Genomic DNA, 12,898 nt, shown 5'->3' with positions numbered 1-12,898 from the left:
CTGGAAGAGCTGATAATTCATTTTGATGAACATCATCTTCTCCACATTTTGAGGAAGCAACCTCCTACGCCTTTCGCTGACAAGGTTCCCGGCTGCACTAAACACTCTTTCGGAGTACACACTGGAGGGGGGGCAACTCAGGTAAAATAGAGCCAGTTTGTACAGGGGCCTCCAAATTGCCTCTTTTTCCTGCCAGTACAGGTATGGACTGTCTGACATGCCTACTTGGATGCTGTCACCGATGTAATCCTCCACCATTCTGTCAATGGTGACAGTATCATATGCAGTGACAGTAGACATGTCAGAAATTGTTGCCAGGTCCTTCAGTCCGGACCAGATGTCCAAACTTGGTCCTGCCTGCCCTGCATCACCGCCAGCGGGTTGCTTAGGATACCTAAGTTTTTTCCTGGCAGCCCCAGTTGCGGGAGAAAATTAAGAAGGAGCCGTTGACGTGTCACGTTCCGCTTCAGCTGACAGTGTGTTCACCAGCAGGTCTTTGCACCTCTGCAGGCTTGTGTCGGCCGGAAAGAGAGACACCACATAGGCTTTAAACCTAGGATCGAGCACGGTGGCCAAAATGTAGTGGTCTGATTTCAACAGATTGACAACCCTGGAATCCTGGCAAAGCGAATGAAGGGCTTCATCCACAAGTCCCACATGCCGAGCGGAATCGCTCCGTCTTAGCTCCTCCTTCACTTTCTCCAGCTGCTTCTGCAAAAGCCTGATGAGGGGAATGACCTGACTCAAGCTGGCAGTGTCTGAACTGACTTCACGTGTGGCAAGTTCGAAGGGCTGGAGAACCTTGCACAACACGGAAATCATTCTCCACTGCGCTTGAGTCAGGTGCATACCCCCTCCTTTGCCTATGTCATAGGTGGATGTATAGGCTTGTATGGCCTTTTGCTGCTCCTCCATCCTCTGCAGCATATAGAGGGTTGAGTTCCACCGCGTCACAACCTCTTGCTTCAGGTGATGGCGGGGCAGGTTCAAGAGTGTTTGCTGGTGCTCCAGTCTTCGGCACGCAGTCGCTGAATGGCGAAAGTGGCCAGAAATTTTTCGGGCCACCCAAAGCGTCTCCTGCACGCCCCTGTCGCTTTTCAGAAAATTCTGCACAACCAAGTTTATTGTGTGAGCAAAACATGGGACGTGCTGGAATTTGCCCAGATGTAATGCCCGCACAATATTGGTGGCGTTGTCAGATATCACAAATCCCCAGGAGAGTCTAAGTGGGGTAAGCCACTGGGCGATGATTTCCCTCAGTTTCTCTAAGAGGTTGTCGGCGGTGTGCCTCTTACTGAAACCGGTGATACACAGCGTGGCCTGCCTTGTAACGAGCTGGCGTTTCTGAGATGCTGCTACTGGTGACGCTGCTGCTGTTGCTGCGTAAGGTGATACATCTACCCAGTGGGCTGTCACAGTCATATAGTCCTTAGTCTGCCCTGTTCCACTTGTCCACATGTCCGTGGTTAAGTGGACATTGTGTACAACGGCATTTTTCAGGACACTGAGGACACTTTTTCTGACGTTTCTGTACAGTCTCGGTATCGCCTGCCTAGTGAAGTGGAATCTAGACGGGATTTGGAACCGGGGACACACTACCTCCATCAATTGTCTAAATCCCACTGCACTAATGGCGGATACCGGACGCACGTCTAACACCAACATAGCAGTCAAGGCCTCAGTTATACGTTTTGCTTCAGGATGACTGCTGTCGTACTTCATCCTCCTCGCTAAGAACTGTTGGAGGGTCAATTGTTTAGTAAAAGTAGTGGTGTTCCTACTTCCTCTCAGGGATGATGAACGACTCCCAGCAGCAGCAACAGCAGCAGCGGCAGCAGGAGGCGTAGCAATGCAGGATCCTCCGGAGGAATCCCGGATAGGAGAGTCAGTCATGCCAGTGACATGGCCTGCAGGACTATTTCCGATCCTGACTAAGGAGGAAATTGACGAGGAGGGAGTTGACGGTGTGGTTTGCAGGCGCTTGGATACAACAGGACAACGGGATTTAGGTGTCCCTGGACTGCTTACGGTCTTAGCCAAAGTTTCTGAACTTGACAGTAACTTTTTATGAACGCGCTGCAGGTGCCGTATAAGAGAGGATGTTCCTAGGTGGTTGACGTCCCTACCCCTACTTATTTCACCTTTACATATGGTACATATGGCAAGACAGTTGTTGTCTGGATTTGGATCAAAATATTGCCAGACCAAAGAGGTGGAATGTTTGGTCTTCTGCCCAGGCATGACCGTGATGGGCTTTTTCATCCCACGGACAACAACTGTCTCCCCCGGAGCCTGATTTAAACAAACCACATCACCATCAGAATCCTCCTCGCCAACTTCCTCCTCAGCGCCAGCTACACCAGTATCCTCATCCTGTTGTACTTCAACAGTGACATCTTCAATTTGCATATCAGCAAGTGGACTATGGGTGCTCCTTTCAGCACTTGCAGGGGGCGTGCAAATGGTGGAAAGAGCCACCTCTTCCCGTCCAGTGCTGGGAAGGTCAGGCATCGCAACCACCACCACACTTGGACTCTCCTTGGGGATTTGTGATATCTTCTTAGAAAGCACAGTTCTTCGCTGTGCTTTTGCCAGCTTAACTCTTTTGATTTTTTTAGTGGGAGGAGGGCTTCCATCGTCATGTGAAGCTGAACCACTAGTCATGAACATACTAGGGATCGACCTTAGCCGTTCCTTGCCACTCCGTGTCGTAAATGGCATATTGGCAAGTTTACGTTTCTATTCAGCTGATTTAAATGTCTTTTTCAAGGTCATTTTCCTGAACTTTGCCATTTGGGATTGTATGTGCCCTCTACTATGACATTGGGCATCGGCCTTGGCAGACGACGTTGATGGCATGTTATCGTCTATGTCATGACTAGTGGCAGCAGCTTCAGCACTAGGAGGAAGTGGTTCTTGATCTTTCTCTATTTTATTTTTATCGGAGAAAGTTTGGTCCTCCATTTATGTTATATCGATTTGATATATAGTATACGTGCGGCTAAACACAGAAAATAATTTTTTTTTTGGTTTGGACTGGAGTGTACTTTCGGGGGTTACAGCACCCTTAACGGTCAAGCCAGCCGGCCCTTTACTTATGACACAGGCGCACGCTTGGCACTACTTTGTTGATGCACGTGCGGCTACTGCGCACACAATTCACAAACACAGAAAATATATAATTTTTTGGGGGGTTTGGACTGGAGTGTACTTTCGGGGGTTACAGCACCCTTTAACGGTCAAGCCAGCCGGCCCTTTACTTATGACACAGGCGCACGCTTGGCACTACTTTGTTCATGCACGTGCGGCTACTGCGCACACAATTCACAAACACAGAAAATATATAATTTTTTTTTTGGTTTGGACTGGAGTGTACTTTCGGGGGTTACAGCACCCTTAACGGTCAAGCCAGCCGGCCCTTTACTTATGACACAGGCGCACGCTTGGCACTACTTTGTTGATGCACGTGCGGCTACTGCGCACACAATTCACAAACACAGAAAATAATTTTTTTTTTGGTTTGGACTGGAGTGTACTTTCGGGGGTTACAGCACCCTTAACGGTCAAGCCAGCCGGCCCTTTACTTATGACACAGGCGCACGCTTGGCACTACTTTGTTGATGCACGTGCGGCTGCTGCGCACACAATTCACAAACACAGAAAATAATTTTTTATTTGGTTTGGACTGGAGTGTACTTTCGGGGGTTACAGCACCCTTAACGGTCAAGCCAGCCGGCCCTTTACTTATGACACAGGCGCACGCTTGGCACTACTTTGTTGATGCACGTGCGGCTACTGCGCACACAATTCACAAACACAGAAAATAATTTTTTTTGGGGTTTGGACTGGAGTGTACTTTCGGGGGTTACAGCACCCTTAACGGTCAAGCCAGCCGGCCCTTTACTTATGACACAGGCGCACGCTTGGCACTACTTTGTTGATGCATGTGCGGCTACTGCGCACACAATTCACAAACACAGAAAATAATTTTTTTTTTGGTTTGGACTGGAGTGTACTTTCGGGGGTTACAGCACCCTTAACGGTCAAGCCAGCCGGCCCTTTACTTATGACACAGGCGCACGCTTGGCACTACTTTGTTGATGCACGTGCGGCTACTGCGCACACAATTCACAAACACAGAAAATAATTTTTTTTTTGGTTTGGACTGGAGTGTACTTTCGGAGGTTACAGCACCCTTAACGGTCAAGCCAGCCGGCCCTTTACTTATGACACAGGCGCACGCTTGGCACTACTTTGTTGATGCACGTGCGGCTACTGCGCACACAATTCACAAACACAGAAAATAATTTTTTATTTGGTTTGGACTGGAGTGTACTTTCGGGGGTTACAGCACCCTTAACGGTCAAGCCAGCTGGCCCTTTACTTATGACACAGGCGCACGCTTGGCACTACTTTGTTGATGCACGTGCGGCTACTGCGCACACAATTCACAAACACAGAAAATAATTTTTTTTGGGGTTTGGACTGGAGTGTACTTTCGGGGGTTACAGCACCCTTAACGGTCAAGCCAGCCGGCCCTTTACTTATGACACAGGCGCACGCTTGGCACTACTTTGTTGATGCACGTGCGGCTACTGCGCACACAATTCACAAACACAGAAAATAAAATTTTTTTTGGTTTGGACTGGAGTGTACTTTCGGGGGTTACAGCACCCTTAACGGTCAAGCCAGCCGGCCCTTTACTTATGACACAGGCGCACGCTTGGCACTACTTTGTTGATGCACGTGCGGCTACTGCGCACACAATTCCCAAACACAGAAAATCATTTTTTTTGGTTTGGACTGGAGTGTACTTTCGGGGGTTACAGCACCCTTTAACGGTCAAGCCAGCCGGCCCTTTACTTATGACACAGGCGCACGCTTGGCACTACTTTGTTGATGCATGTGCGGCTACTGCGCACACAATTCACAAACACAGAAAATAATTTTTTTTTTGGATTGGACTGGAGTCTACTTTCGGGGGTTACAGCACCCTTAACGGTCAAGCCAGCCGGCCCTTTACTTATGACACAGGCGCACGCTTGGCACTACTTTGTTGATGCACGTGCGGCTACTGCGCACACAATTCACAAACACAGAAAATAAATTTTTTTTTGGTTTGGACTGGAGTGTACTTTCGGAGGTTACAGCACCCTTAACGGTCAAGCCAGCCGGCCCTTTACTTATGACACAGGCGCACGCTTGGCACTACTTTGTTGATGCACGTGCGGCTTCTGCGCACACAATTCACAAACACAGAAAATAATTTTTTTTTTGGTTTGGACTGGAGTGTACTTTCGGAGGTTACAGCACCCTTAACGGTCAAGCCAGCCGGCCCTTTACTTATGACACAGGCGCACGCTTGGCACTACTTTGTTGATGCACGTGCGGCTACTGCGCACACAATTCACAAACACAGAAAATATATTATTTTTTTAGCACTTGGGGGGAGCACCCCTGATGGACAGAGCACCCCCTGGACAACACTACAGCACCCCTTTAGGACTGGGACACTGCACAGGACTTTGGAGTGGACACAGCCCCTATGGAGAACTGACTGCACAACACAGTCCAGCCAGCCCCTATGGACTTTGAAGTAGTGGACACAGCCCCTATTAACAACAGCAGCACAGCACAACACAGCCAGCCCCTATGGACTTTGAAGTAGTGGACAACAGCAGCACTACACTACACTACATTAACAGCCCTAACTCCCACCCTCCCTCTTCACTGTCCACAGCCGAGTGAGAAAATGGCGCCGACGCGGGTACCTTATATAGGATCCAAAACCCGCGAGACTCGGAAGGCGGGATGATGACGTTTTGCCTCGATTTCAGATCCGAGTCAGGCGGGAAAAGTCGAGCCTGACTCGGATCTGCCTCGGATCGGGGGGTTTCGGATTTCAGAAATCCGAACCCGCTCACCCCTAGTATTTTCGGAGCTTGATGAATTCTGTCCCCATACTAGTGTATGGGGACAGCGGTCCATTCTGCAAAAGTAAAAGTATCTGTGATATCTCCTGCATTACCTTCTTGATGAATGGCCCGATAACTTAATTTTTATAATTGCAGGTGAAAATTTTAATTTTCACCTGTTTTTGTAAAAATCAAGTGATAATGAATAGACCCCCAAATACCCTGCGTGATGAACCAAAGATTTAACATTTTGATTCATCGGTCCTTAAGAGCTTCTTCCAGTCTTTATTAGTCCAGTGAACAGTGCTTCATGGACCAGGCAAGTCTCTTTTTCATTGCTGCAGAATAGATGTAAGTTCTTAACCCATTACTGGTTCCCTGAAAAAGGCCCTTTTTTATATGAATTAAACTTACATTATTTTGCAGGTTTTGCTCATTTGAACCTGTTTTATAACCTCTAGCAGGTTACTCTTTTGACGTGTCTTGAATTTGTTCTGCTATATTAGTATACGTCATTTAATATAAGTGTATTTCCTCCAGTGGTTATCATCGGCGTGTAAGCCAACATCAGTAGAGCGCGGACGGAGCCGCCTGTTTCTGCGGATATCTTGCACCAGCATGGAATGGGCGGCACATTCAGATACTAATGATGACGGCTGGAGACTGGGAAACAGTAGGTTGAACATCATTTCGCATGCGGACCCATGGGTGTAAGGCATACGTGGACGGAGTCTCGCATTAGCCTAAGCTTGTAAGTAGGCTGACACAGCCGTACGGAAAAGAATCAGCCTCTATATCCCAATACGATAATGTGTCCTACTGTAGCTATTTGATTTAAAGTTTATTATTTCATTAAAGTACCTCATGCCTCAGCAATGTCACTATTTCCTAGTGACCTAACAGATTGCATTGTCATGAATATGTGCTCATTGAGCAAAATGGCCGCCCCACTGTGTGCAGGTGACAGGGACACTATACGTAATAGTGTGCTGATAGCTTTAGGCATGGTGGTGCATATGATTCTACTAAATACAGAAGAACACAAATGTAGAACAAGATTGTTCTATTGTCCTATTCCTCCAACTCGGAATGGCAGAATGACCTTATTGATTTGCTATAAGTCATTGCTGCTGAATGCAGTGTGCAGGGTAAATTGAGGCCCAGAATTACATTTAGCGTTTGTCTAAAGCACATGCGCTTTCTGCTCGTTCTCCTGGAACTATCATTTGTGCTGAGTTTTATTTGATCAACACAGAAATCAATCACTGTTGATGTTGAACATTATTTTCTGAGATCACTTATGGATTTGTGAGGTTGGCAGGTCTTATAGATACGAACGTCTATGAAACATCTTTAGATTGATACAGTAAAAAAATATCAATTTGCTGACTCTAATCCGCTCACCATTACATTTTAAAACAGATCTATCTTTCATTGTCCTCACGGCCACAACTAGATCATGATATATATATATATATATATAAATATATCCTATTTAAGATCACGGTCTGTGACTTTAGAACTAAAATTCTGCAAAATGCCTGGGTACACTGTGATTCACAAATTTTTGCTTGATATTTCAAGTATATTGTATCTTCAATTGTCTTCCTATATATTTCTTGACACACTTGCCTGATTCAGGCCGGGATGTATTAAAGGAAAAATGCGATAAAACCGTTTTCTGGGCTTTAACCGCATATCCATATGTACTAAGCCCGGCCGCACTTTTATCGGTGCAGAGGGATACGCCAGAAAAACCTGCCATTACCATATAGAAGCCTATGGGCGTCTTACCGCACCCCGCTCCTGACGCTTTGCCGCCGACTCGCCACCCCGCCATCGCCCAGCACTGGCCCCCACTCACCTGCTCTCCATGGTTACCGGCCCGCGCACCTCCTGGGTCCTCCGCCTCCTCTCCCTCCTAATCTTCCGGGTGCAGGGAGGAGGAGGAGCCCGGGGTTTCCTGCACAGGTGACCAGCAGGAAGCTCCTGTGGCTCGGAAGGGACGGGGTCCCACGGAGACCCCGTCACCCGGCGTCGGCTGCTTCGCAAAGGGCAGCTCTTATCACAAGAGCTGTCCTTTGCGATACTAATAGCATACGTTAGTACTAGGGGTGTGCACCGGCCACTTTTCGTGTTTTGTGTTTTGGTTTTGGATCTGGATCTTTCTTTGTGTTTTGGATCTGGATTGGTTTTGCCAAAACCACCCTTCCGTGTTTTGGGTTCTGGGTTTTGTGTTTTGGATCTGTATTTTTTTTTTAAAAAAGCATAAAAACAGCTAAAATCACAGAATTTGTAGGTTTTTCTGCTCCTATGCTATTATTAACCTCAATAACCTTAATTTCCACTCATTTCCAGTCTATTCTGAACACCTCACACCTCACAATAGTGTTTTTATGTCCAAAAGGTTGCACCGAGGTAGCTGGATGACTATGCTAAGCGACACGAGTGGGCGGCACAAACACGTGACCCATCTAGGCGTGAAACTGCAGTGGCAGACAGGATGGCAGTTTGAAAAACTAGGCCCCAAACTGTACATAATGCAAAGAAAAAAAAGAGGTGCAAGATGGAATTGTCCTTGGGCCCTCCCACCCACCCTTATGTTGTATAAACAGGACATGCACACTTTAACAAACCAATCATTTCAGCGCCAGGGTCTGCCACACAACTGTGGCTTAAATGATTGGTTCGTTTGGGCCCCCACAAAACAAGCTGGCAATTAATCTGTCCCTGCACAAACTGGCTCTACGGAGGCAAGATGTCATTCTCATCCTCCTCATCCACCGATTCCTCACCCTCTTCAGTGTGTACATCCTCATCCTCACAGAGTATTAATTCATCCCCGCTGGAACCACAGGTCCCTCTGTACGTTCTGGAGGCTGGTCTCCCTGGAAGAGTTGATAATTCATTTTATGAACATCATCTTCTCCACATTTTGTGGAAGCAACCTCCTACGCCTTTCGCTGACAAGGTTCCCGGCTGCACTAAACACTCTTTCGGAGTACACACTGGAGGGGGGGCAACTCAGGTAAAATAGAGCCAGTTTGTACAGGGACCTCCAAATTGCTTCTTTTTCCTGCCAGTACAGGTACGGACTGTCTGACATGCCTACTTGGATGCTGTCGCCGATGTAATCCTTTAACAGACAGACGCACGCTTGTCGCTGCTGCTTTGAGGATGCAAGTGCGGCTACAGCCCACACAATTCACAAAGACAGAAAAAAGAAGAATATTTTTATTGTTTGTGTAGCACACTTTGAGGGTGTCACCACCCTTTAACAGACAGACGCACGCTTGTCGCTGCTGCTTTGAGGATGCAAGTGCAGCTACAGCACACACAATTCACAAAGACAGAAAAAAGAAGAATATTTTTATTGTTTGTGTAGCACACTTTGATGGTGTCACCACCCTTTAACAGACAGACGCACGCTTGTCGCTGCTGCTTTGAGGATGCAAGTGCGGCTACAGCCCACACAATTCACAAAGACAGAAAAAAGAAGAATATTTTTATTGTTTGTGTAGCACACTTTGAGGGTGTCACCACCCTTTAACAGACAGACGCACGCTTGTCGCTGCTGCTTTGAGGACAGTATCATATGCAGTGACAGTAGACTTGTCAGAAATTGTTGGCACGTCCTTCAGTCCGGACCAGATGTCCAAACCAGCCCTTGACTTATGACACAGGCGCACGCTTGGCGCTGCTACTATGTTGATGCACGTGCGGCTACATCGCACACAAGTCACAAACACATTAAAAAAATAGTTTTTTATTTTTTGGAGCACTTTGAGAGTTACACCACCCTTTAACAGACAAACGCATGCTTGTCGCTGCTGCTTTGAGGATGCAGGTGGAATCTAGAGGGGATTTGGAACCGGGGACACACTACCTCCATCAATTGTCTAAATCCCACTGCACTAATGGCGGATACCGGACGCACGTCTAACACCAACATAGCAGTCAAGGCCTCAGTTATACGTTTTGCTTCAGGATGACTGCTGTCGTACTTCATCCTCATCGCTAGGGACTGTTGGAGGGTCAATTGTTTAGTAAAAGTAGTGATGTTCCTACTTCTTCTCTGGGATGATGAACAACTCCCAGCAGCAGCAATAGCACTAGGAGGAAGTGGTTCTTGATCTTTCCCTATTTTATTTTTATCCGAGAAAGTTTGGTCCTCCATTTATGTTATATTGATATATACGTGCGGCTAAAGCGCACACAAACACAGAAAATATTTTTTTATTTTTGCTGGAGTGTAGTGCACTTTGTGGGTTACACCACCCTTTAAGAAATGAGCCAGCCGGCTCTTTACTTATGGGACACAGGCGCACGCTTGGCGCTGCTCCTTTGTTGATGCACGTGCAGCCACAGTGCACACAATTCACAAACACAGAAAATATTTTTTTTTTTGGTTTGGAGTGTACTTTGGGGGTTACAGCACCCTTTAACGGTCAAGCCAGCCGGCCCTTTACTTATGACACAGGCGCACGCTTGGCACTACTTTGTTGATGCACATGCGGCTACTGCGCACACAATTCACAAACACAGAAAATATTTTTTTTCTGGTTTGGAGTGTACTTTGGGGGTTACAGCACCCTTTAACGGTCAAGCCAGCCGGCCCTTTACTTATGACACAGGCGCACGCTTGGCACTACTTTGTTGATGCACATGCTGCTACTGCGCACACAATTCACAAACACAGAAAATATTTTTTTTCTGGTTTGGAGTGTACTTTGGGGGTTACAGCACCCTTTAACGGTCAAGCCAGCCGTCCCTTTACTTATGACACAGGCGCACGCTTGGCACTACTTTGTTGATGCACGTGCGGCTACTGCGCACACAATTCACAAACACAGAAAATATTTTTTTTTCGTTTGGAGTGTACTTTGGGGGTTACAGCACCCTTTAACGGTCAAGCCAGCCGGCCCTTTACTTATGACACAGGCGCACTCTTGGCACTACTTTGTTGATGCACGTGCGGCTACTGCGTACACAATTCACAAACACAGAAAATAATTATTTTTTTGGTTTGGACTGGAGTGTACTTTGGGGGTTACAGCACCCTTTAACGGTCAAGCCAGCTGGCCCTTTACTTATGACACAGGCGCACGCTTGGCACTACTTTGTTGATGCACGTGCGGCTACTGCGCACACAATTCACAAACACACAAAAAATATTATTTTTTTAGCACTTGGGGGGAGCACCCCTGATGGACAGAGCACCCCCTGGACAACACTACAGCACCCCTTTAGGACTGGGACACTGCACAGGACTTTGGAGTGGACACAGCCCCTATGGAGAACTGACTGCACAACACAGTCCAGCCAGCCCCTATGGACTTTGAAGTAGTGGACACAGCCCCTATTAACAACAGCAGCACAGCACAACACAGCCAGCCCCTATGGACTTTGAAGTAGTGGACAACAGCAGCACTACACTACACTACACTACACAGCCCTAACTCCCACCCTCCCTCTTCACTGTCCACAGCCGAGTGAGAAAATGGCGCCGACGCGGGTACCTTATATAGGATCCAAAACCCGCGAGACTCGGAAGGCGGGATGATGACGTTTTGCCTCGATTTCAGATCCGAGTCAGGCGGGAAAAGTCGAGCCTGACTCGGATCGGCCTCGGATCGGGAGGGCTCGGGGGGGTTCGGATTTCAGAAATCCGAACCCGCTCACCCCTAGTTAGTACATATGCGATTAGTAAAGAAAGGTCACCACAACCTCAGGGCCATTTCTTCCATTGGGTTTGTTGGGCAGTTGCCCAAGGGCCCGAAGCTTGTAGGGAACCCTGCAGCTGTGGCCAGTTGGTAAACTTGTTATATTTTTATAAGCCGGCCGCCGGTGCCCTGTATTCTGATCTAACCTCCCCCACCCCATCCCCCCCTGGTGATGAGTACTCACCTCAGTCCCAGTTTCACTTAATCCGCTGGCTTCAGACCAGTCTATCTGCATGTGTGAGAGGTCTGATGGGCATGCAGGAGGCTTTAATTTTATTGACCATTTTAATTTTTTCCCGTGAATGGGTGGGTAGGGGCCCCAGTGCATTGCTTTGCCAAGGGCCCACACTGCTGTTAAGACAACCCTGCGCAACCTTAGTACATCCCGGCCTCAGAGATATAAGCTAATGTATCGGCAGCCACGATCCTGCACGCAACTGCTGTGCGAAAATATATTAATGCTGTATCCGCCTGGAAATGTTTCGAGACGTCCACCGGCGGCTTCACAGATCCAAGCAACTGCGTTAAACTACAAATACACAGCTGCCGTCGCAGATCATTCGATAATCGGCCATGCAGAACGGCCGGCTGAACTGAGATATCGAAGCTTTATCTGCGCATGGGATCGCAGATACAGGCTAAGACCCCTTAGATGGCCCGGGATAAGCCTGCATTTTTTACCGCCACTCCCCGGTACCTCTCCCAGACGGTCCCTGACTGTCATTCATTTTGCGAAGTAACGCTCACTGTGGGAGGCATCGCAAAGGTACCTTGGCACCTGCGCAGTGTGACCGTGATGCATGCGCAGATGACCGATAATCGCTCAACTTCGTAAATACTGGAATAGTGTACAACTCTGAATCCAGCCCTCAATTTAATCATTTACAAGTGTCGTCAAACAAATGATTCCACTTTAAGTTTTAGGACAATGGCCCTCATTCAGAGCCGTACGCTCTGAGCAGAGCACACGCTCTGAATGAGGGCCGGGCTCCATTTTCATGGAGCGTCCTCCTGGACGCTCGTATAGCTGTGGGTCACCACCCACAGGCTATACGAGCGTGCTTTTTGATGGCCGCGATGGTCGAGACCATCGCGACCATCGAAATTGCGAGCCGGAGCCTGCGGTTGAGGTTTTCAACCGCAAGCTCCGGAGTGATTTTGGCTCTATCAGAGCCAAAATCACTCCTACTGACAGCACGCCCCCTTTGATCGGACACAACGAGCGAAGGACTTTCCTTCGCTCGTCGCGTCTGGCGCATG

The sequence above is a fragment of the Taudactylus pleione genome, unplaced genomic scaffold, assembly GCF_031769625.1.
Source record: "Taudactylus pleione unplaced genomic scaffold, aTauple2 ptg000198l, whole genome shotgun sequence".
Lineage (NCBI taxonomy): Eukaryota > Metazoa > Chordata > Amphibia > Anura > Myobatrachidae > Taudactylus > Taudactylus pleione.
This window is presented reverse-complemented; position numbering follows the sequence as displayed.